General features: G+C 43.7%; 1 protein-coding gene across 1 annotated transcript in view; it reads right to left on the reverse strand.

Annotated features, from left to right (window-relative positions):
- SCFD2 (sec1 family domain containing 2) overlaps nucleotides 1–25,129 on the reverse strand; it is a 208,178-nt gene that overhangs the window by 18,580 nt on the left and 164,469 nt on the right. The gene's annotated exons all lie outside the window — the stretch shown is intronic.

Raw genomic sequence — 25,129 nt, forward strand, 5'->3', positions numbered from 1 at the left:
CCTGAACGTGTTTAAGAGTCGTTTAGATGCGGTGTTGGGGGATATGGTGTAGGGGAGAACATTGTAGAGTGGGATTGATGGTTGGACTCGATGATCCCAAGGGTCTTCTCCAACCTGAATGATTCTACGATTCTACCTTTTACAGGGGCATGTAGTGATAGGATGAGGGGTAATGTCTTCAAACTGGAAGAGGGTAGATTTAGATTAGATATCAGGAAACAACTTTTCACTCTGAGGGTGGTGAGGCACTGGAAGAGGTTGCCCAGGGAAGCTGTGGCTGCCCCATCCCTGGAGGTGTTCAAGGCCAGGCTGGATGAGGCTTTGAGCAACCTGGTCTAGTGGGAGGTGTCCCTGCCCATGGCAGAGGGGTTAGAACTAGATGATCTTTAAGGTCCCTTCCAACCCGAACCATTCTATGATTCTATGAAGAGCCCTGGCATGCCAGCAGCTCATCGCCCTCCATGTTCAACCACGCAAACCAGGGCATATTTCAAGGAGCTGGGGCTGAACATGTGGTTCCAGTCTCCGCAGCAGGGCATGGTGCTGGACCCACTTTGGAGCAGGGGGGTACTGGGAGTCAAAGCTTCAGTCCAGTGCCAGTTTAAGGCTGACCAGATGGAAGAAAAGGGCTGCACCTTCAAAGGTTTCTCTAACATGTGGCTTCCTTGGGACTTCTGATTAAGAATTAGCACAGGTCTGGGGAAGTCATGGCTCTCTTATTCCAGCCTGACATCCAGTTCTTCTTTTTAAAAATGTATATTAAAAAGTAAGTTTTCTTTGCTATCTTATTGTTGAGATTAATAACAAAAATCTCATGTTTTCCGAAGGCTGCTGCCTACCTGTCACACTGCAGTAGGTTTGAAGAGGGGAGTCGGGTTTCTCTCCATCCTGGAGAACAACAGAAGCTTGTGTTGTACAAATGGCAGGCGGCTACAAATCACCTCCTGTTCACACCTTCCCATGCGCATATGGAGAGCAGAACACAATCCCTCTTCTCTGCCCGCTTCAAGCTACCCAGAAATCTGCTCCTTTCACAACAATGAAGAGGTGGAATACATTAGCTGCTGCACAGCTCATGTGCTAATTAAAGCAGCTCTTCCTGTTACTGTTTTTTTTCACGGGAAGTTAAGTGGCATTAGGAGAGCACGATGAATGAATTCCTTTGAATCCCAAGTCCTATTATACATGGGAAAAGGCATTTAAATTAAATTTGGGGATATTGCTTTCCTGTCACACTTGAAGAAGCCCAGTTGTGGAAAAAAGAAAATCACCATTAACCAGCATGGGACTAAAGATTTTAAAGCACATATCCAAGATCTCGATGATATCCTAAGAAGAACACAACCTGCTTCTGCAGTAAGCCATGCCTGACTGCACCAATATTACTTCTGTTCTGCGTCCACCCACTTGTGCTGAATTTGAGGGGAGTCAGAGCATCAGGAGCTGCATCCAGTGCCTAACAGGATGAGACCACCAGCCCTTATTTTTGACCTACTTTTGAACTTTTTTGTCAAAGAGAACACATCTCCTCTTAAGCTACACACCTGCATAACCATTAGTACCAGAACCAATGCGTTTTCACAAGAAGCTTGAAAAGAGAAGATGGAGATGCTCTTTTCTACAGTCTGGGGTGACCCAGAAACCAGACTGGACCGGTTTTCCTACTGACTTCTGAAATCGGAAGAAAGATACCTTAAGAAAAGGACACAGACACTGTGAACCCACAAGATCTGTAATTATACAGTGGCATGTGATTATTTCCTCCCTGAATGCAACAAATGAGAATTTCAGACCTGTGTATCAGAAAATCTTTCACTGTGCTTTGTCTCTTTCGGTATGTGGTCCCGGCGTTACAAAAAGGCACGTTCTTTCTCCAAAGCAATACGATAAATATTAATACTTTGTGATGGTCTTTGATACTTCTGAGACATCGCTGAAAGGCTACAGTTCTGACAAAGTTAAAAACTTAGAAAGCTGAAAGTTTAACACTTTACTCCGTTTTATTGGTATTAACTTAGGCTCTCTCTATAGCCCATTTGCAGAAAACCCCCCGATATAAACCCTGCAAACCCTGGAACGGAGCTGGCAGAGTAGCCAAGCCATTTTAGAAGCACATGCTGAAGCAAGGGCTAAACCAGAAAACGGGTACTTTGAAGAAGAGAAAACCCAGCACCAGGATTGCATTATGCAAGCTATTTTCTAGCTATGCAGAGTTAATTTGCTTGTCAGCAAAAGGCAGAGAAAGAACAGAGATAGAGGGTGCCTTGAGGGTCCGAACTCAAAATACAGCACTATGATATTTAATGAAAATCTTCTATTTTTATACTTCAGATGATAGTATAGCAACGGGGGTCCTTCTTTTTCTAGCAGATAAATCTAAAAGCATGTATATGTATACCCAAAGCCATATGTTTTATAATAGTTTTGATATATTCATGCATTAAGATTGCTATGAAAAAGTAGGTACGAATGCATATGGTTACACAGACCATGGCTGGGTTTTGCAAGGGAAAAAAAACACTTGTAAAAACCAAAACTCGGATGAAATTTGTGTGATTCTCTTCTCACCTTTCTTACCAACGGATTCTGCCATGCAGTTGAATCTTTATTCTTAAACCTGATTTGTATTAAATCATGCTCTCTGCTGCATCTAAAAGGGAAGCTGGTAAGTGAGTGCAACATAAGGGACAAGGATGGACGGGCCAGAATACGAGACATCTGTCGTTGCCCAATAGGAACATCAGCAGAAGGTGAAAAATCAGAATTGGCTCCATTTTAGTTTGGGGGATGGTGAGAAGAGAGCATCCAGAGCGTGCATGGCACCGGCGGGGGCAGCTCTGTCTGCGCTGCTGGCAGCCCCCAGCCGGGAGCAAGCCTCCGGGCAACCTTCAAATGCTGAAGGCCAGGTCAACACCACAGCGGGCTGAGTTCGAAGTTCGAAACAGGGCTGGCTTTTGTGACATTAGCAAGTGATTCGGGTGCTACGGATTGGATTAGAGGAAAAGAAGGGTGAAAAGAAACATGGGAGAAGCGACAGGATTTTTCGAAATGGGATTTGGAATTCAAAGGTGAATTAAAATCCCAAGAAAACAGGCACTTAGTAAAAAAATATAATATTATAAATATATAAAATATAAAAAAAAACATGTCCGTTTTGCTGAAGCCCTGGCACAGCAGCGTGCTGGTGCTGCTGGCACAGAGGGGCAGGAGCTCATCAGCTGAGGAAGGGGCAGGCACAGAGGTGCAGAGATAACCTGTCTCTACCCACAGGCTCGAGACGCTCTTACCCCATCCCCTACCAGCAACCACCGCTGATTTCTAAGCCGTTGTCCCGATTCAACCCCTTTCTCACCTTCCTCCTCCCTCCCCACTTCCCGCGATGGCCCCTCGCCCCAGTCAAGCCTCAGCCCACACCGCTGAGAAACCACTCCATCCTCGGGGAGAGGCAAGTTTTTTGTGCACCAGGGGCAAAAAAGCTGAAACTCTGAGGCATACGAGAGGTCAGCATCACAAGCAGAGCGGGAACTCGGGATTTTCCAGCCCAAGGCTTGACTATCCCTTCTGCCAGTCCACACAGCACCGCGTAACAGACTGCAAATGCTAGCAGGCAGAAAGATAAACAGAGGCGAGGAGGAAAGAAAATATAGCAGCATACGGGAAAAACATTAGAAAAGGGAGGGAAAATGTATATGATGTTAAAAATCAGAGCAGAATGTTCTTCTCCCTCGATTATTAGGGATATCTGATTTGAACCTACTTGGAACCCCAAGGTTCACACGGAGGGTCACTGTAGGGCTCCAGCTGAAGCCTGAAACTTCAGAATAAGTCAAAGGGGTTATCTGAAAAGCCACACAACGGAGAAGGTCAGCTCCGTATTTCTATAAATGTCATTTACGATCTGACTGGCACACGGAGAATGAAAACTCAGCGGTGTGCAGGGACGCACCGGGGCAGTCACCAGCACCACGCAGCACAAGTGGTGGTACGGACGTGGTGTCTGTGATGGGAGCACTGCGACCGGCAAAGGTGCAATTTGTAGTTTATTTTCATCATGACAAACATCTCCCATTTGAGAGAAAAGCCAAGGATGCTTTTTAAAAGAGTAATTAAATTTAGAATCCTAAATCACCACTTCAGCTTTTTAAATAAGTGTCCAAATTGTAGCAGAGCTGAGCATCCAGGGATGGCACAGGTATGTCTCCATGGGCAGTTCAGCACAGATCTGACGTTTATCATACTGGGACACATCCCACCAGCTCTGGAGCTCACCAGAGAGGGATGGCAAGAGCCAGCGGTGCGCTCAGAAAGCCTGTTGTTGGCCTCAAGCCTTTGAACCTTTGAGTGTGGCCAGCAGGTCAAGGGAGGTCATTCTCCCCCTCTACTCTGCACTGGTGAGGCCACAACTGGAATATTGCGTCCAGTTCTGGACTCCCCAGTTCAAGAGAGACAGGGAGCTACTGCAGAGAGTCCAGCGTAGGGCAACAAAGATGACTGAGGGACTGGAGCATCTCCCTTAAGAGGAAAGGCTGAGAGAGCTGGGACTCTTTAGCCTGGAGAAGAGAAGGCTGAGGGGAGACGTTGTTAATGTTTACAAGTATCTAAAGGGTGGGTTTAAGGAGGGTGGAGCCAGACTCTTTTCAGTGGTTCCCAGTAACAGGATGAGGGGTAACGGGCGCAAGCTGGAACATAGGAAGTTCTGATCAAATATGAGAAAAAGCTTCTTTACGGTGAAGGTGACAGAGCACTGGCACAGGCTGCCCAGGGAGGTTGTGGAGTCCCCTTCTCTGGAGACTTTCAAGACCCGCCTGGATGCAGTCCTGAGCGATGTGCTCTAGGCAATGCTGCTCTAGCAGGGGAGTTGGACTAGATGATCTCTAGAGGTCCCTTCCAACTCTGAAAAATTCTGTGATTCCGTGAAAATTCTGTGAACCTCTTCTGGAAACTGCTTTTTTGGCGTGCAAGGGACGCATAGCCCGCATGGATAAGTACTTTGCTGGATCTCAATCTCTAAAGCTGCACATGTAAAAATCTGGCCGCTTACCTACACGATTGAATGTGGATTTAAGATCTACCTTTGGAGAGTCGTGGGGGTTTTTGTTGGTTTTTATTTTTTTTGAAAATTTTGGCCTCAATATCTGTCACTTGGACGTTTCTATTTTACGGGAATATTTTATTGCCGCCTTCTTGCCAAAATTCACCATGTAATATCAACTTTTATGAAGCACTGCAAACTCGGTACTGGAGGCTCTCAAGTTACATGAAATTAAACCTGTCAATTCAGTGAACAATTACAAGGAAAAACTACAGCACTTACTAGAATAAATTACAGAAATTAATTGCAGGAGGAATTTAAGTTAGGCTCAGATGTGCTTTCTGAAGGAAATTAATGTAACAAATTCATTAGGGAACCATTCAGTTGCTCCCTTAAGTAATTCATATCTTAATTAAAAAACCACACATGTTAATAAAGCTATGGTAAATGCCCTGTAAGTCTAATAAGGCCTCCCAATAATGTTCTTCCAAGAACTTAGTAAAACTCCAGGTTTTACTAAACGATATAGCGCTTTCTGTACATACCACCCTAGGACCTATGTGATCAAATGTCCTCAGTCTTTTGGAAGTAATTCTGAGCTAACCTCCTTTTGTCTTCAGACTGGTGGCTGTCCTTTGGCAGGGACAGATTTTTGCTCCCATCGAGGACTTTCTTGCTATTCACGCATCAGCCAGCACCTTCCAGTGACGCTATGAAGTTTCACCCTCGAATCCGCTGCCTCTCACCTACTTCGCAAGGTGCTCCAAGCCCTACCACATACGTGAAGGACAAATGATACGTGGGGAAGAGGATGAGGGTCGTGTCCAGCTAGCAGTGGGTGAGGCAGCAGGTACCACCAGCACAGTGAAGCCTCCTTGGCCAGCGTGGACCACAACAGAGGACACGCTGTGTGCGTGAAAAGGTACGGCTGTTCTCCTTCACAACAGCCAGCGTGGCGGGACATGGATGGGGCCTTGCCACTGCCTTTTCTAACGTACCTACTCGGGACCTAATAGCCCCGTTTATTCCTTTCTTTCTCCAAGCATCTGCAAGCCATTGTGGCACGAGAGACCACCTGGAGCTGGAGGAGCCTTTGTTTAGGCGACAGCCTCAGACCATGCTGTTAATGCAGCACTTCACACTGCCGGGGCTGAGGGAAATTGTATGCAAAGAAAAGTGTTCCTAAGCAACATTCCTGTGTTTAAAGTGTTCCTGTGTTTAAAGCCCTTCATAAAGAAAGACCACAAAAGCCTGTTTTGTCCCTGCACTATGAAGCAGCAGAGCAGGGAAGAAGCTCACAGAGAAGTCCATGGGAGTCTAGATGCTTTACCCATCCGGCCTCACAGAGGAACCTCGGGAAAACGTGGCAAGATCTGTAAATGTCCTTATTTTTATAAAACTTTTTGTCTTTACATTGATTACAAGGAATAAAACTTTTAAAACAACAACAAAGTGAAATAAGTCTTTCAGTACTTTTGTTTGATTTTTTTCATCTTTTTTTTTTTAGCTCGGACAATGGAAATGAATACGATTGATGTTTTTTGCATTCACAGCCCAATTTGATTGCGTGTTCCTCATACTGCCAAGCCAGGCTTGCAGACATAACTGGAAAATGCTTCCTTCTGAAAACAACTGTCCTACACAGAATTTTTAAACATATATAAAACCGTTTCAACTGATGCATCCGAGAGTGATGGCAATCAATAAACGTCCAAGAGACATTTTCTTTACCAATTTAAGTTCTGAGCCAAACCAGAACTCATGCTCTCCTTAAACTGGTGAAGGCAGCTTTATACAATAACATAAACGTATAGAAACAAAAGATCACAATTAAAACTAATAGCTGTAATGTATTTACCAGCTACTGAAGCAAAACAATATTTTTAAGAAGAAGACAAAAATAATGACATTTTTAGGCTATGTGTATCTATTCAAAAAGGCCTCTTCACCCAGTATGCCACACAACAGGTGAAAAGCCGTCTGAAAACTGACAAGGATAACGGGCACTCAGGCGGCATTCAATGGTCTCTACTTAATAACAGATAATAATTGCAAATTAATTTCCCCTCCTTACATGAATTAACAGAATTATGGCACATCCCTTAAGTATCTTTTGCTTTAAATCCATAACTATGCTCAGAATAATTTCTTTGTTTCTCTTAAAAAATGGCATAGCTTACCTTCTAAAATGAAAATGAAACTATAAAAGGATTAAGGGTTAGCCAAATGACTAGAAGGTTGTTTTCCAGGGGAGACAGCATGCAAAATCTAAAAGCTAAATGCCAATCCTGTATTAATCTACACTGCTGCGACAGTTTGGATGTTAACAGTAGGTAGAAATACACTGTAACAAGTTTACAAAGTTCATGGTAATAAGAAATGGAGCCATCAGATAAACAAAAATATCACAGATTTCCAGTTCTTGTCATATTTGAAATTCTAGCATGAAAATCTAACATGCCACTTTTTAATATACTTTATGTACTATTCAGCTAGCAGCACACTACCCAAATGGAAAAGAAACAAAAAAATGTTTGTTGCCAGAACATGTGCCATGCCAGAAGAAAAAATGTATGACAATAAACTCTCTGAAGTGCTAAAGTTAATCTGTGACATGAGAGTTTGCAGCTTAATTGCAATTTTAGAAGAAAAATATATTGCTTGAGCTGCACCACGCTCTGTTCTGAAATCCTGCTTACAGAAAGCATTCAGGTGTGCTTAACCATGTGCAAAGTCCCACCAAAATCCAGCCAGAATACCTTCAACCTTATTTTAGCATCCCAGGAAAAAGAAATCATAGAATCACAGAATGATTCGGGTTAGAAGGGACCTTAAAAATCATCTAGTTCCAACCCCCTGCCCTGGGCAGGGACACCTCCCACTAGACCAGGCTGCTCAAAGCCCCATCCAGTCTGGCCTTGAACACCTCCAGGGATGGGGCAGCCACAACCTCCCTGGGCAACCTCTTCCAGCGTCTTACCACCCTCACAGTAAAGAATTTCTTCCTAATATCTAATCTAAATCTCCCTTCTTTCAGTTTAAAACCATTACCCCTCGTCCAATCGCTCCACCACCTGATCAAGAGTCCCTCCACATCTCTCCTGTAGCCCCTTTAGGTACAGGAAGGCCACTATAAGGTCTCCCCAGAGCCTTCTCTTCTCCAGGCTGAACAACCCCAACTCCCTCAGTCTGTCCCCATGGCAGAGGTGCTCCAGCCCTCTGATCGTCTTCGTGGCCCTCCGCTGAACCTGCTCCAACAGGTCCATGTCCTTCTTGTGCTGAGGGCTCCAGAGCTGCGCGCAGTACTCCAGGTGGGGTCTCGCCAGAGCGGTCTACTTTTACTACAGGCAAATAATTCCTTTTAAAAGAACATATGCAAATGCCTAGCTTGCACTCTCCCAGTCCAAGAGGCTTAGCATCCCATTGAGCGCCGAGGAGGGAAATGGGTAGCGTGGGTAGCGAATGGGTGGTGAAGATGCCGTGCGTGCATCCCTCCGCTGGTCACACGTATGCTACCTAGGCAGGGGGTGAACATAGGGCACAGATGCCCATATTCTGCAGGCAGACGAGAAATTATGCTGAAACACAGCCCTCTCAAGCTCCTCCATCACAACCAGCGGTGATCACAGCAAGGAGCACGTGCGGTTTAATCCATGCACAGCATCCACTTTGTGGTCCCTGCTCAACTGTATTGCGCGCTGCGCATACAGCACCCACAACCCTGTCTTCTGGTGAGTCACCGCGTTGATCTACTGAACAAATGACCTGATGTGATGCTACTGCGTTTCAGATCTTCCCCTGCAGAATACACAGAGAAAAACTGCTACCGTTTGTATGACTAAACGTCTATCTGTAAAGCACAACATTATACACGTGGGCTTGGGATGCCCGAGTCAATCTTTGAAGCTATGAATCGTGAACAATTTAATTCTGGTATAAAAGCAAGCTGTATTGTCTGTCACCTTACCAGAGTGTGATATTAGAATGTTTTGTGTGTCTAGATAAAAAGGTAGACGATAGTTTGGCCTCAGCATGGGTGATTACGTTATTCGGAATAAGCACTATGTCTCTGATATGATTAGGAGAACTGTATTTTGCAGAGGCATTTGGTCCTCATGAATCTCATGGAAATATATATGCAAAACCAGTATATGCAAAACCAGTATCACATTTGGAGTCAGAAATAAAACAGGAGAGGTCTCGGCAAATTTCTCTCTTTAGCTTTGTTTTAAGTGGTTGTTTATATTTTTCATCATCCGCTGTAAAACTATTTCATTTGAAATCCTTGCTGGAGTACTGCCTCAAAAGATAACTCCATGGGAATATTTCACATCTCAGTGAGAGTAACGGCCTATAAAAAGTATCTTCACAGAAGACTTTTTTCTTTATGAAAGCGCATAACACTGACTCATCTAAATGATTTAAAAGCCTTCCTGTGTTCATCTACTCTTATTGAAACTGTGAACTGCACTGCGCAGAGAGCATAAGAATACAGCCCCGTCCAAACATCTAACAATCTGCAGGTAAGCAAGAAAAGGCAACCAAGTAAAAAGCACGGGCAGAAAGAACAATAATAAAGCAACACAAAAATGCAAGCTAGAAGGAAAGCACTGCACGAATTATCCCACTTTATGTTAATTTTGAAATGGAAATTACTGTTATACAAGACACAGACTGCATAAAGCACACTTTGGATGAAAAGCAAAATAAAAGAAGTGAGGCTGTGGAAAGGATCTGAAAGGTCTATGGGAGGATGGACCAACGTGGCGCTATTTGTTTCCAAAGGATGAACAATGACTCCATGTGCCAATCCAAGTACATGGGTGTTGCAGCTGGCCACTACCAAGACACAGCAGATCCCTGACTACGAATAACACAAAATTATACGCTTAATGGTCATTTTTATTCTTTTTCTTGCCTATTAACTAGAAAGCACACTGTAGGGCAAATGGTGAGTATCGGTCAATGAAGAAAATGATAAGCAGTACAAGCCGCAAGCACATGCATAGAGGGAGGAAATATCCTACAGTATTAAGTGGAATAAACTCATATTCATAGAACAGATAATAATTCATAGTATGTGCAACAGATAAAAAAAAAGATGCTGGCAGAGGTCTCAGTTTAGCAGAAAACGTAAACACACATTCAACCTAAAAGGTGTGATGGGAGGAAGATAGGCCAGTGCCTTGTTGAACTAGGGTTAAACTCTCTGGTTTAAATTCAGAAGTAATCGTGCTATTTTAATTAACAAACAATAGAATAGCTTTTGGAGTTGGTCTGGAGTGTTTCTTAAGCACTCAAGAATTAACATTTTTTGTCTTTAAACCAAATGGAAAACGTTGTACGCACTGCTGAAAACACAGCTTTTAACACAGGCTTGAAGAAACAACAACGGATAGAAAATGCCTGGGCTCTGTGGTCATTTCCATTTAGTACAAATTGTTAATGTTTTCAGGAAAAAGAGATAATGAAAAACACTCATAATCTTGTAGTCAAGTTTCAACACCTGCTTATTTATTGTGGCCAAAAGAATAAGGATAACACGATTTATGCTTCAAGCATATGGCAGAAGCGCAAGGATTTTTTTTCATTGAATTGTCCCCGCCTAGGAATGAAAGAGGACATGCAATTTCAAAATTAATTGGATGGGGTTTTTTGTTGGTTTTTTGTTGTTGTTGTTGTTGTTGTTTTTTAGGAAACAAACACATTCGCAAATGCAAGCACCAGTCAAGTCTGACGGACTGACAGCAGCAGTTTCGCCATCATCTCTGGCAGCCCAGTGCTCTTGGCTACCAGGGGACTGGGCAAGTGCAGCTCAGAGGTGATGTGGCTCCAGACCTCCAGGGACTGTCGTTGGCAGGGTGCTCATACAACGGCAATCGTGTAATGGCAATAGAAATATTTATAATAATATATCTAAGCTAATAGGTTCTCAAATGATCAGTAGACATAGATGCACTTCCATGGATATGTACCACATATAACGAAGCCTGTGGAGGAGAGGAGAAGAAGGAGAAGACTCCTGAGACCCCTACCATAAACAAGTTTCATTTCAGAAGGGGAAAATACTGACTAATTTTGGTCCTGAAGTCCTTATACCAGCTTGTGAATGCTAACCTTGATGAATAATTCCTGCACAGGGAAGAATTATATGAGGATGTAGTTGTGAATGTAAACACCGTGAAAAACCACATCTACAGCTTTTTCTCCCATGTTTAAATTCGACATTGAACCTGATTGAACCTTTCACAGTCTTGTGTTCCCTCATTCACTACTAATTATAATTAATGAAGACTGCATTCATACTGGTTCATTAATTTTCCCTGTATGCTTTTTGTAGGAAACTACTCGGAGAAGGAAAGACGCCTCACACTTCCACGCAAATCTTGAAACCAGAAGAATGGCCTAATTTTCCCCACTTCTGACCTTTTAGCCAAAGGACTGATAAAACTGGTGAGAGAGAAGTTTAGGAATAAGCCAAGAAATTGTTAAAAAAAAACACATCAGAGAAACCAAGTTACCTGCTTCCTTCATGCATTCGCTACTGACCAACTTGGTCCTCGCCTTTCCCCGATAAGCTGGTGGCACATTTGGAGACATAAATGCTGCCCTTTGTATCTAATTTCTGATTGCTACTTCACCTCCTTTTTGCCTCACCGCATTTTTAAGCTGCAGAAATGGAGAATTTTGAAAACAAACCAGCACCAAGAGCACCGCTCCTAGTCATGTTCCTCTCCTGTTGAATATATATCTATTTGCTTCAAAGCTCTGTCTCTGTGCAACAAGGATGTGTAAAAACCAACCCCTGCCAGCTCGCCTGCCTTCTCTTCGCTAACTTCTGGCAGCTTTGGGCACAAAGGACTTTGTCATCAGCTACCTTCTGCTGGCTGTCGTTGAAAAACTGTACCATGTTTTCACAAGAGAAATGGAAATAAGGCAAACGGCTCGCTTTAGATTATTTTATACTGTTGTCTCAACTGACAATGTTACTCAGCATGGTGCATGGCCAAAGAGCAGCTCTCCACGTTTGCGACTGAACTTCAGGCACACGCTGCGTTTTATGCTGCCCTCGGAGAGAGGAACTTGAAACCTGCTTGGCAGGAGAAGCGTCATGAAGGGTCGCCCGGCAGCAGTTGCTCCTGATCACACCGCTCAGTGTCGGACACGCTGCACGCGAACAAGTTTCCCCTTCAGTGCAGAACGATGGCGGTTGTGGTGGGTTACCACAGGTGGCCTAACTTTTAACGTCAGCTCCCACAGTTAGACAACCCCAAATTCAAAATGCAGAATATAGTCATACGCCGAGGTACAGATGTGACACTAACAACCACCTGGAGCACAGGTGCAGGGCTCCCGTGAGGACATTGGCCATAAAAGTCCCCAACAGCTCCGCCTCAGGCCACAGCTACTTCCCCTGCTCCCAACCAGGTCAGTCAATAAACTGCAGGTACCTGGAGGAATGGCAGAGGAGGAACTGATTCAAACAACCAGCCCTCTGGTCACCTCCTGGGCACTGGGTCTCACTTTATGAAGTTTATTTATTAGCAGAACTCTGCTTGTTCATTTTTTCTTATCTGATTCAGATCATGGAAGTAGCCCTAATTACTGAATCCCCATCTGCTTTGGTGGAAAACAGTGGTGAAACCTTTCTCTACTGAGATCCATCCTGTACAACAAAAAACCCCATATGCTGGTGCTCAGATCTGGTCTTTCTGCTCCTCAGCATTAACATAAACCTGCCATTTTTTATAAAGATCTTTCTGTCCCCTGGCTGCTTGGAAATACACCCATGTACCAACTGCACTCTCTGCTGGCTCCTTGGTGAGGACGGTGGCACCTCTGTGCTGGAAACGCTGGGTGCTTCATTGCCACAACACGTGTCCCTGAGCAACTGACCCTTCTTCTAAAATGGATCTCAGCACTTTCAGGCTGAGGAACAAAACGAATGACAACATATATAATGAAAGATAATTAATAGGCCAAGGAGTTCCTTCGCAAGTGTTGTGGTTGATACGTATCTCCCTCCCTGAATTCTAAGCGTCGTTAGTCATAACACGAATGAAATGGTTGATGACCGGGTAGACTGTTAGGTCTAAGCCTTACTTTCCCATAGGGTTTGCATGGAAGCACGCTACTGAATAACAGAAGGCCGCTCCCTGTGCCATCGCTGCTTGGTGGACACCCTTCACTCATTCGTTCTCCTTCCTCCTGCCACAAGAAGACACACTGCACGTGGAGGGGGCTGCAGAGGATGTGCATGCTTGGGCGGTTGGGTCCTACTCAGCGTTCCCACCAGAGCAGCCTCACGTGCATCACTTCCACCTTCCCGACAGCAACCTGTGCCATGGGGTTCGGCGGCAGCAAACGTCACCTCAGAAGTGAATCATCATCGAGTAAGAAAACATTTATGTTTCCAAGCAATGAAAAATATTAAAGGACAAAGCTTCCCCATACACTTTATTATCACTTTTTCTCAGATAAGTAAAATGTTTACTGTAGATTCTGTGCAATGTCACCGTTACAGTCTCGGCCAATATCACGGTGACTTTCTCTGCCATTTTATCCAAGAAGTTTTTACCATCCTCAGATGTAAAATCATGACCACCTCCATTATCTGGGATGTAACAATGTCTTCTTTTTCTCGTATTTGTGACCTTCCTTTTTTAAAAAAAAAATAAAATTATTTTTACACCAAAAGATTAGAAATATTCTATTGAGCTATTCTATATGGCATCTGGAAAATACACTGTTTTCTTGCACAGGTATTTCCTCTCTTCTGGGGGCAGAACAACCCCAATAACTGAATAAAACCTGAGGGCAGAGTCTGGAAATTAGTTAATGGCAATCTTTATGCTATAGGAAGACGGCAGAAGCCAGCTCCACGATCAAGCTCCCAGACCGAGCTCAGAGTGTGCTGCAGTGCAGCATCACGCCATTCAGCTGCCGGGAAAAGCATCGTCTCACGAGGATGATGAGGGTCTCACAAGGACGACCAGGTCTGCCCAGGGCAAGGCTGGGGTGCTGCGTTTTCTGGGCACAGCTGTTCTGCTGCTGGTTCCAGAGCTGCTGGGACACATCCAGCTGTCCCCGGGCAGAGCACGCAGCAAGCAACGATCCCCCTGCACCTGGTGGAATATCATGTTTAAGCTTCTACTGTTATCCCCCCATCGTGAATCATCCTGTCACAGCTGGTTATAACTCTCAGCACTCCCAGAAGTTTAATTAGACCTTTTGTTGCTCTTGCAGAACCACACTTGTTTTATGTTACTGGCCGTTTAAAAATATTCTGAAGTGGGATTTATCTCTAATCGTGTTAGCCGTCTGAAAACCAGAAATCTACCCCACAGTCGTTATCTCATCTCAGGGAATCTCCTGGAAAGGCCAATCTGTCTGCACCGACTATAGGGAGACTCTAGAAAGCTTCACCTGCTAACACCAAACTCTGTGAAATAATTCCTACTTCCAACTAAAAGCCCAAGTCATTAACATGGGAATAAGCTAAAGTAATATAAATCTGAGATAAGAAAAAGGATTAACCTGTAGACCAGAAGAACTACGACAAGTATAATAAGGCAAGTAAGCATAATAAGGCATGTGTTCTTCTAAAAAACAACTATGAATAGATGCTACCATCAGCCCCCAGCACATTCAAAGTCAGAACTGCTTACTCTGCAGATATAAATAAACTGTCCTACTTTCTGCTTATGCCAACGCTACAGAAGGGAAAAAGTACAGAGATATCAGCCAGAGTAAGCTTTATCCTGGGAACGATAAATGGAACGCGATCCATTTGTGAGGAGTCTTTAATACGTATAATACTTGCTTTATTTATTTGGGTTTTTTAATAAGTCTTTTTCATAGCTTCTCTGGAGTGCTGCATCAAAGTCAAAATTCAGGGTCTCGCCTTCGCAAAGGTTGCCTCGACCAACTCTTGTAGACAAAGGGAGCCAAACAAAAGCAGAATGAAGCCGTCTCTAACCAAAATCCTGACTGAGCAGAAAAGCAGCAGAACCCGAAGCTCCAGTATGTGAGCCTGAATGGACACGGGTTGGCTTTCAAATCTGAGAGTGTTTTTGCAGAGCTAGCAGCTATAAAAGCATATTTGCAGTTGTAAGTTGAGCAAATTTGATATGAGTCACTGTGGCTGTAAACACGCAACTCCCACAGAGTTGTTTGCAAGTCGTTTCTCGGCATATACCCACTTGCGTTCCATCGAAGACTGAATAACTGAGTAACTGCAGAATACCAAATGCAGCACCATAAATATAAGAGAAGAGGAAAAACAACACAGGCAACGACAGTCTACTCACTTGACTTTCAAACAGGCACAAAGTTCAAGCAGATTTTGAAAAGAAAACCCAAATGCTAAAGATGAATGAGGAAGGCGGACAAAAGCTGACACGCAGGCTTGCCATACCTCTCTCTGGGTGACATAACTGACAGTTCAGCTGACAGAAGTCTGGTAGATGAAGTCTATTCAGATTTCAGTAAAACATTTGATACAATGCCACCTGGAGAACTAGCTTGGAGTGAAGAGACGGGACTTAATAAAAAAGCTGTAAGGAACGGGCTGAAGGAGAGACGACAATGGCCTGGGCTAGATAGAGAGTCTTAGCGATGTTCCTTGAGGACTGCTTTTATTATTTTTATTGATGACTTTTGCACAAAAAGTAAGAGTGCTGATGACAAAATTATGTGGTATTGTCAAAGGTAGAAGGAGCATGAAATATTATACAATATGTAAGTTCTGAAGCACCAGAAATGAGACAAAGCAGACCAGTACAGCAATACAAAATGAGATAAACTTCAACAAGGTCATCAACTTAGTGGGCAATAATAAGCAATCTCTCCATCAGCTGGGACTTGGAGATGCAAAACAACAGGGAGAGAACAATCTGGGTGGTATTAGTTATCCGGGGACGACCCTGGGCTACCAGCACCACAGGAGGTGTGCAAAACACATCAGATAAGATGCTTCCTGTAGATACACGGACATGCTAGTTCCGTCCTAAAAATGGTAAAACTGCAACAGAAACAATTTTGGCCACTGGTGCTTGATATACTTGAATTCAAATTGGAACAGGCTTAAAGAAAAATCTGTGAGCATGACTACGGAAATAAGAAACCATTTTTATCTAAAAAAAAAAAATGGGGCTTGTTCAACTCAGCAACAGGAAAATTGAAGATATGTAAGCTGGAAAATAGAATAAAGTGTCCAACCATCAAAGGAACAAGGTCCTGAAAGACCCTTTGTGTGAGAGCAGTTGGATGCGGCTGGAAATAAGAGCAGTTTCAAGATGGATTTTGGTAAGTTTATAAACAAGATTATATGATACGTTTGCCTTGAAAGGAGCAGGGGGCCTGGCTTGGCAGTGAGGGAAGCACCTCCCTGCTTCTGTCTTTCCACGTAGACCCTTAATCATTTCAAACAATTTTTATATTACAGAGATTTAATATTACATTGAGGAGAAAAAACATGCAATTGCTCAAACTCTCTATAAATGTTCTCATAAATGCTAATGTAGGATTTTGACTATTAAAAGCGTAGAAATGTCTGGCAGCCTTTTTAAAAGCCTGGTTCAGTCTAGCTGCAGGCTGCTGGTGACCAATTTCACCACGCACATTCTTCTGCCCTGACAAATGGCTCAGTGGATAGCTACGGGACAGCCTGTCGGAGAGGTTTACACCCCGCTAATGACAAAGTGCTCAAAGCTGGGAATTCGTCTCTAATAGAAATGAAAACATTTTTCCCCCCAGAAAGTTATTACAATTCTCCTTCCTTCTCTCAAAACATAAACGTTAAGTAAGTTGCCCAGCCCTCAGAAAAGACTGGTAGGAATAGTAAAGCCGTCAGAGACCACAGATGTGCAGCTCTTTTACCTCCCTAATAAGCCAAACTGCTTCGGCATTGAAGAAGTGTGGAAAGATCATCAGGGAGGCAAAGTAATGAAAAAGTCGAGGCTGAAAGGAAAGCAGGAGGCTTGAAACAAATTGTTTCTAAAAGGCAGGAGAAACAAGAGGTTTCGTGGTGTACGTGGTCTCGCAAATGGCATCCTGTAGGGTCTGCAATTTGCTCTCGCGGGGAAGGACTTGCACCACGTACTTCTGGGTAGCACGGAAAGGCAGGCTCACCGCCACGCTATTTAGAAAGCTTAGCTGAATGGAGGGAAGGATGAAGCAGAGGATGTATCTGTTAAAAAGTATATTTCAAACACCTCCTGCTGCCTGTACTCCAGAGAAGAGGGAGATGGCATACAGCAACCGCCTGGTCTTACAGCCAGGGATGTGCATTTCCTTGCTCCTCTGAAAGTCTGCTCCAGTCTGGGCGAGCCGTAAACCTCTGAAAGATCATCACTCACATATGTTCAGTTAAGCCTTGCTGGATTTTCACCACTAAGACGTCTAAAGATGCTCTTGCCAAACATACTCCAGTCTTTAACATGACATAGTGCTAGCAGAGCAGTCCGTCCACCATCGCTAAAGAGTGGCAAGCTGTGATCTGTAATTTCCCAGCTCCTAACTGGGATCAGACAGCAAAAAAATGTGCCATTGTCACAAAACACCGTGAGCCTGTCCCATTTCCTAGGCTCTAGGCAGGCCAAGGCTGCTCAGCCACTGCGCCGGTGCCATGGGGTTAGACCCACAGCTGCAGCACGGTGCAGGCTACGAACGGCACCCAGGCAATGACGAGCCTCTGTCAAAAGATAAAGTCCATACTGAAAATGAGTTGTAGAAAGCTCATTTCTATTTTTCTTTTCAATGTTTGTTAAGCTGTTAAACTACAGAGGTATTTAACAGAAACCAACTATACTTATCAATAAATTTATGACGCTGACATCTATTTATTTTATTAAACCTACTCCTTGCCAGGTTAGCTCCACAAAGTTCAGCATCCTGTTTTTATAGAACACTCAGGAAAAAGATATTCATACTTGAGATGCCTAAAGGGCTCCAATCAAGCTCTTCATATTTACTAAGAATGTAAACAAAATGACATGACCTCAGTAGGAATTGTTCATTCCATACTTTTTACAAAGGACGATAAACATATGGAAGGAATTACAGAAAGGGTGTCGGCAAAGAAGACATCAGAGAAATGGTTTGTATGAGAAGAGAATTACATATGAAAGGGAGAAAAAGCAGGTAAGCACAGAGAAACGGGTCCAGTGTGAGGAAGAGGACTCTTTTCTTTGGGCAAGTATTTCTTATGTTCTTGATGAAGTTTTAGGAGCAGCTGCTGCAAGAATGTATCATCAGATGTCAGGAAGCAACAGCCTGTGTGTCACATGCAAGGAAGGAATTTTATCAGGTTCCATATTTAGGGAGCCTTAAAATACTGTAACGGGCAAAAAAAAAATTCACAAAAAGCATTTTAAAAAATCACAGATGATCACAGATGCATAAAGCGTAGAAATTACCAGCAATATGGGACCTAATACTGCCGAGATTTATTATGAAGCATAACAGAAGAATTGGAGGCAGCGTACCTAAGCGTACCTGGCAGTAAGCGCTGGAAAGAAGATCAGGATGTGACTGGGCATCTTTTTTGCTCCCTTGAGATCCCGTTCGACATGAGAAGTTCCCCAGTGAGAGTAACTGCTCTGCTGCCCTCAGGATGGAGGATGCAGGAACGATCAGAGTCAAAAATACTGTGTAAGCCACAAGCAATACAAACGAGCTGAAAGGCCCAAATCCACATGGCTGCATATGCCTTTCAGCTCCTTGGATTTTAGAGGAGACTCACTGGCTTCTGGCTAGACTTCCAGCTCAACGGGAATACACTTGGGAAGCACGTATTGAACACTATCAGATGAAACCTTGGAAGACTGAGCACCTGTGGGACACCATGAACTTAGCTTCTCATTGGAGAATATTTGGTTTAGCTGACAATCTTTTCACTAGCTTGTAAGTTAAAGTGAGAGTGTTAGTTCTACATCTTTACGAGAAAAAAAATCCACACAAAGTTACTGAAAAAGCAGTATTTAAAAGTGACATCATTGGGGTTATGTTACCAGGAGATTAGCAGTAAACCTGGGCAGAAGTTTTAAGAACCAGAGGCTCCAGGAGCATTAGAGTCAAAGTTTAAAGACGAGTTAATTAGGCTCAAAATATCGCGTTAATCTGTTCTGCAAATATGGGCTTAAAAACTGTTTCGGAAAGGCTCCTTTGGGTAATGGAGATGTAGGAGACAAGGGACTTGACTTCTAGAGAAGAGGTGTCTCTGGAGAGCTAATGTGTGGCACAAATGTTTTCTTCGGGCAGTCACTGGTCTTAACATGTGCCTGTTCAGAGAAGAACCAGGATTCAAGTGACCAGAGTTCATAGACCCTTTCTGCTTTTAGGGATTCCTGCAAAACAGACCACCAAAGCCAGCCTGACAGAATAAAAGCCAAAGACTGAACTGGTACACAAAATAGCCTGGATCTTCCAAGATGCTGGGCAGCATCTTGTACTGCTGCTGCCTTAGGTTCCCCTGCCTTGTGTTAAACCCAGCAACTACTGTTTCCCTGACTGTCAATGTGCAGCTTCCACAGCCACCACATGTACTTCACAAATTGGGAAGACCATCCGCAAACACCACACACTTGTTACAATAGGATTTTCACCACTGAAACCTCTAGGAATTATTGAAAATATTTTAAGAAGTAAACTCTACTTTCGGTGACAATGCATTTCATTCTTTGCTTCACAGGGAGCAAAATTGAGCACCACTGAAAACCCCATTATAGCTGTGTTAATACAAAGGAGAGATGTTGGAAGTGCATTTTACATCCACCATATTCTCAACTAGCAATCAGAAGCGTTATAGAATCATAGAATAGAATCATAGAATGTGTTGGGTTGGAAGGCACCTCTAAAGGCCATCTAGTCCAACCCCCCTGCAGTAAGCAGGGACATCGTCAACGAGATCAGGTTGCTCAGAGCCTCATCCAGCCTGGCCTTGAATGTCTCCAGGGATGGGGCCTCTACCACCTCCCTAGGCAACCTGTGCCAGTGTCTCACCACCCTCAGTGTAAAGAACTTCTTCCCAATGTCTAATCTAAACCTACTCTGCTCTAGTTTAAAACCATTGCCCCTCGTCCTATCGCTACATGGTCTTGCAAACAGCCCCTCCCCAGCTTTCCTGTAGGCCCCCTTCACGTACTGGAAGGGGCTATAAGATCTCCCTGGGGCCCTCTCTTCTCCAGGCTGAACAACCACAACTCTCTCAGCCTGTCTTCACAGGAGAGGTGCTCCAGCCCTCTGATCATCTTCATGGCCCTCCTCCGGACCCGCTCCAGCAGGTCCATGTCCCTTTTGTGCTGAGGGTTCCAGAGCTGGACACAGTACTCCAGGTGGGGTCTCACGAGAGCAGAGTAGAAGGGGAGAATCACCTCTCTTGATCTGCTGGCCATGGTTCTTTTGATGCAGCCCAGCATGCACCTGGCCTTCTGGGCTGCAAGTACACATTATGTTAGATGTCAGCCAGATAGGTGTCCAGATTAATTAAATCTTCCCATCTCTAAGCACTAAATTTAGCTCCTTTTTCTTACGAGAACGACCCGCATGCCAACCTGCTGTATGGGTGGAGAAACAGAACGCACAGAGCATGCCAGACCTGATCACCCGTTGCTGCACTGTGGATAGCTGATTAAGCCTCTTTGTAGCAATGGCTACAGCCTGGCCTACCTAGACAGGTGGACAGATGTATTTAACCAATGGACCATACACTTAATATCAGATCAGAGCAACAGGCACACACTAAAATGGGTCAAATCCTTCTGAAGAGTACACCTGCATCCCTCTGGATCATTCAGGTGTGATAAGGAGTAATAATGCAAGTGATAATACACATGAGCCATTGTTATAATGAACTTTGGGGTTGTTTTAAAAGGCAAGATTTCTTCCTTTCACTTTAAGATCCCTCCATTATAAAATGATGGTTAGTCTGTTCTAATGTAACCAAGGCAGGAAGACAGACGGGCCAATGAATTGCAGTGGTATCAAGTTCTCCACACTCTATTAATGTATGTAAAATCACTGTTTTAGGGTATGATTTCAGTTTTAAGCTCTAAACTACCCTGAAACGGTGCCTGAAGTCTAAATTGCCACCAAACTCCCAAGCTCACACTTTCTTCACTGCTGGAATCACTTCTCAACAGCGATGGCCTTTATACCTCCACCTCCAGATTGCATCTTAACCCTCCAGTAACTGCAACAACTGCTCAGCTATTAAATGACTTAAGAAAACACGGAACACATTTTAATCATCTTTTCAGGGAAGTTAGCAGCTACAAGGAAGAAAGGGGCAGTTGTGCAGTGTGATCAGACAGCTCTTGGCAAAGTACAAGCAAAGGCTGTTTGGTCACTGCTTCGGTACGGGCAGCCCAGACCTTCCCCAAGTCCCCTTCTCTCCTTTCTTTAGAGAAATCCCTTTTGGTAATTCAATACTGCAATATCTTTCAAATCAAAGGAGTTAAGCCAATTGCTCTGACAGACATCTCGGAGGTTCCCCACCCTAAGGACGAAAGCATGAATCTCAGCGTGAAAAAGCTACTTCAAAGAAGCAGCTATAGGACCCACAATTCTATAAACCACTTGAAATGATCCCTCTACACATTCATTAGACTGAAAAGGGGCACGCCATTGTATACAACCACTCCTGGCCTTAATGCTGCTTTCTGGCCTCTGATGTTCAAGGCATGGCCTCAGGGGAAAACAGGAAAATTTAAAAAGGAGCGGCAGGCTTTTTAAAGGTAGCTGTCTACCAGGTCATCCTGCTTTGGGTAATAGCATAAGGATCATAACTGCTATTTGCTACTTACAAAGAGGTTTTGCAACTGGGAGGCTAACTAACCGAAAAAAAGATAATTAAAAAGAGTCAAGAACTGTGTGTTTAGTAATGTAGAAAAACGCGTGCTGGAAGAGATACCTTGCAGAGAGCCGGTGAACACACCCAGTGCTGGCAATTGTCTGTGAGTTGGTAGTATTGTAGCATACACTCATTTGTGCTTTTAACAAATTAAAGGGCTTTCTCAAATCAAGAACTCAATTTGTCAAACTGTGTTGCATCACTTTAAGAGAGCTCTTTTTTTCACTCGAGGTCAAGTTTACTGATGCAGTATATCTAGCAGTAAATCTACGTAGGCTGAAAAGAGGTCAGTGCTATGCAAGCAGATTTCTTATGCTTATAAATCTACCTGGGAAGAGTTTCGGATCTGATTGTTGGTTCCCAGTGCTTGAGCTGAAACGTTTTAGAGATCAAATATAGATATGGCTATTGGCATGTTACTACATATATACAGACACACACAAAGAAAATATTTATTCCTAATATATCTATATCTATGTTTACCAGCTCTACCAACTTAAAAAAGAAAAATACTTTATGCAAAACAAATTCTATACCAAAAAAATTATGCTACTCAAACTCTAAGCCTAAGAACACCTAACAGATCTAAAGATGGTTTTAAAAAAAATCACACAAGCAACTAGCTGAGCTAGAACAGACGTTTGGTGGTGGTGTCACTCCAGTTATCCATGCACGACCATGCTTAAAGCTCTGCGTGTTCCATGCAAAAACGCCCGTAGAGAAGCTGTGAAGTAATTCTGACTCACTTTCAAAAGTACCTTTACGGTGTAGGCATTAAATCCCATTAGTTGCATCTACGCTAGATTTTAGTTTGGATTAGGAGTTTTGATGAGAATCTTCTCCTTGGTCCCACTTGCTGTGCTTTGATTTCCATTACAGTGTAAACTTGGAGTGCATGAACTTAATTCATTCCCGCTGAAACTAAACCAAAAATGGCCTCCAACGACTAATTGGGATCACAGGACCAGACGAGAACGAGTGTCCAACTCATCAAGCGTGGACCCTGGATCCCCAGCATCATCTGTGACAGTGTGTATGGAGAATAAGCAGAAGGGAAACAGAAAGGTACTTCACTCGGAGAGAAAATGCTATGATATAAACACAGAGCTATGTGATTTAAAAAAAGTAAAGTAACATTAGTAGGCAGCAAAGTCATGCAAAACTGCAGTGAAACCTTCTGCTGTTTGAAAAGCTCTAAAAATAACAAATGACAGTGCTGCTAAGTACCATAAAAGATAATGGGGTGGAAGTAAACATTTCAGAATTGTTAGGATAAGAAAGGGAGGAGATACTAAGAGGACGGCTCTGAAAAGGAAAAAGAAAGAATGAAAGAAAAAAATCTGTGAGTGTCGGGCACCCTTTTTCCATAAGGATGCACAAAGCAAAGCAGACTTGTGCTCAAGGAACCACTAACATCATGAAGCTCAGCCTTTAAAAAAAATCCTATTTTTTTTCGTTTTGATTGAGTCCCCCTCTATATCTCCCCTTTTGAAAAAAAAAAAAAAAAAAGAAAAAAACCATGACCAATTCTTTTGCCTGCTTTTCATTTCCATGCACTTTCTGCACGTGAGAGTTTCACTCAGCTATGTGAACGGAAACGACCCACACCAGCTCACCATACCCAAGGTTGCAAATGCACCAGCTGACGTTCGCTGGTTCAGTACAGCCCGTCTCTGTGCTCTGTTTGTGGCTTTGGGTCTTCAAAATCCGCAGGCTACAACCGGGTTGAGGCACACAAAGCTAAGATGAACCCTCATGTTGCCTTTTATACCAGTGCTTGTCACACAGGTGTTAGGAGGCATTTAAGGAGCAGAAGTTTCTCTCCTGCTTGTACTGACAACCTCTTGGACAGCATTGGGTGGCACAATGGCCCCTAAGAGATCTGTGTTACCATAAATGATGACCAAGTCTTTTCTAACAGGTTCTTCAATCCAGGTAGTAAGGAGATAATTGCATCTTTCTGTGTCGTGCTAATGTAGTGCTTCCATAGTCCAAGAAATAAAGGGATTTCTAGGAAGACTACGTCACCCAAGTCAATCTCTGAAGACTAACCAAAGGTCACAATATGGATGCCCTAGCTCAGCTGATCAATTTGCCTTACTCCAGTCCAGTATGTCTTCTGTGCCAAAAGACAAGACTGCCAAATTCCCGATCCCACCGGTGAACTGGCCTTGTGCTTTTTAAGTTGTGTTTCCATGCTTTTGTAGAGAGGAGAGAAGGATTTCCTCCTGTCTGGAGGATCACCTTCTTCTTCCTCTGCCCACAATCATCCCAGTCACCCCGTAAGAGCTTCTTTTGGTGGGGAGGAAGAGAAAGGCAAAGCTTGGTGGGGGAACCCCTTTCCAGGAGAGGTGGGGGAATTCGGATGCAGGATGCACAGCACTCATTCATGCGCTCCCTTGAGCTGTACCGGATTACGGAATTGAGCTGTACACAATTACGGAGCCATTACAGCACCGCTGCTCTGTGAAAGAATGGCATTAAAAGGCTGAGTTGCTGCCCTGTGTCAGAGGGCAAAACTCTCTCTCTCCTCACTTCACGGCACATGCTTGGAGTGCCTCTGGATTAAGCGATGTCTCAGCACATTCCCCCTGCTCAGCCACACCACAAATCCCAACACTTGCAGACGGAGGCAGGGATGCAATCCCACGAAACACTGGTTTTGTAGCGGCTCGGGAAGGATACCTGAATACGTGTGTCTAACACCCCAGATTATCCTTAGCTGAATCAAAAGTTGCTCCCCTGCTTTTTTCAGTCCCCACAAGAAATGGTCCTCTCTTTATCACAATAAATAAAACCAACATGTCAACAGAAATCATAGCATTCTCTAATTTTAGCCACTAAACAATTCTGAATTTCATTTACACCATGTCTATGAAACAAAAACATTTATTTGAAGAAAGCAAATGGAGTTTTGAGAGCTTCTGTCTTGTTACTGATGGAAACAAAACACGCTTCCTAAATGCCTGTATCCCTGCTCACCCTGTTTTCCTGACAGTCTGGGTGCTCAGACACTCCTGCACTGCCCTCTCCTGTTCCATCCTCAGCCTGCTGGTTTTGGACAGAAAACGAGCAGCCGGACAAGCACGCAAGCGACAGCGTCTTATTTTTTCCTATAAGGTAGGAGAAAGTTAAATTTTAATGTCAGTCATCAGAATGAAGCTAGATTTGATTTTACAATTATAAGAAAGGATAGAAACTTAAAGTGTGCACGGTGGGTAATAACAGCACTGACCGTACCGCAG

The sequence above is a fragment of the Chroicocephalus ridibundus genome, chromosome 5, assembly GCF_963924245.1.
Source record: "Chroicocephalus ridibundus chromosome 5, bChrRid1.1, whole genome shotgun sequence".
Lineage (NCBI taxonomy): Eukaryota > Metazoa > Chordata > Aves > Charadriiformes > Laridae > Chroicocephalus > Chroicocephalus ridibundus.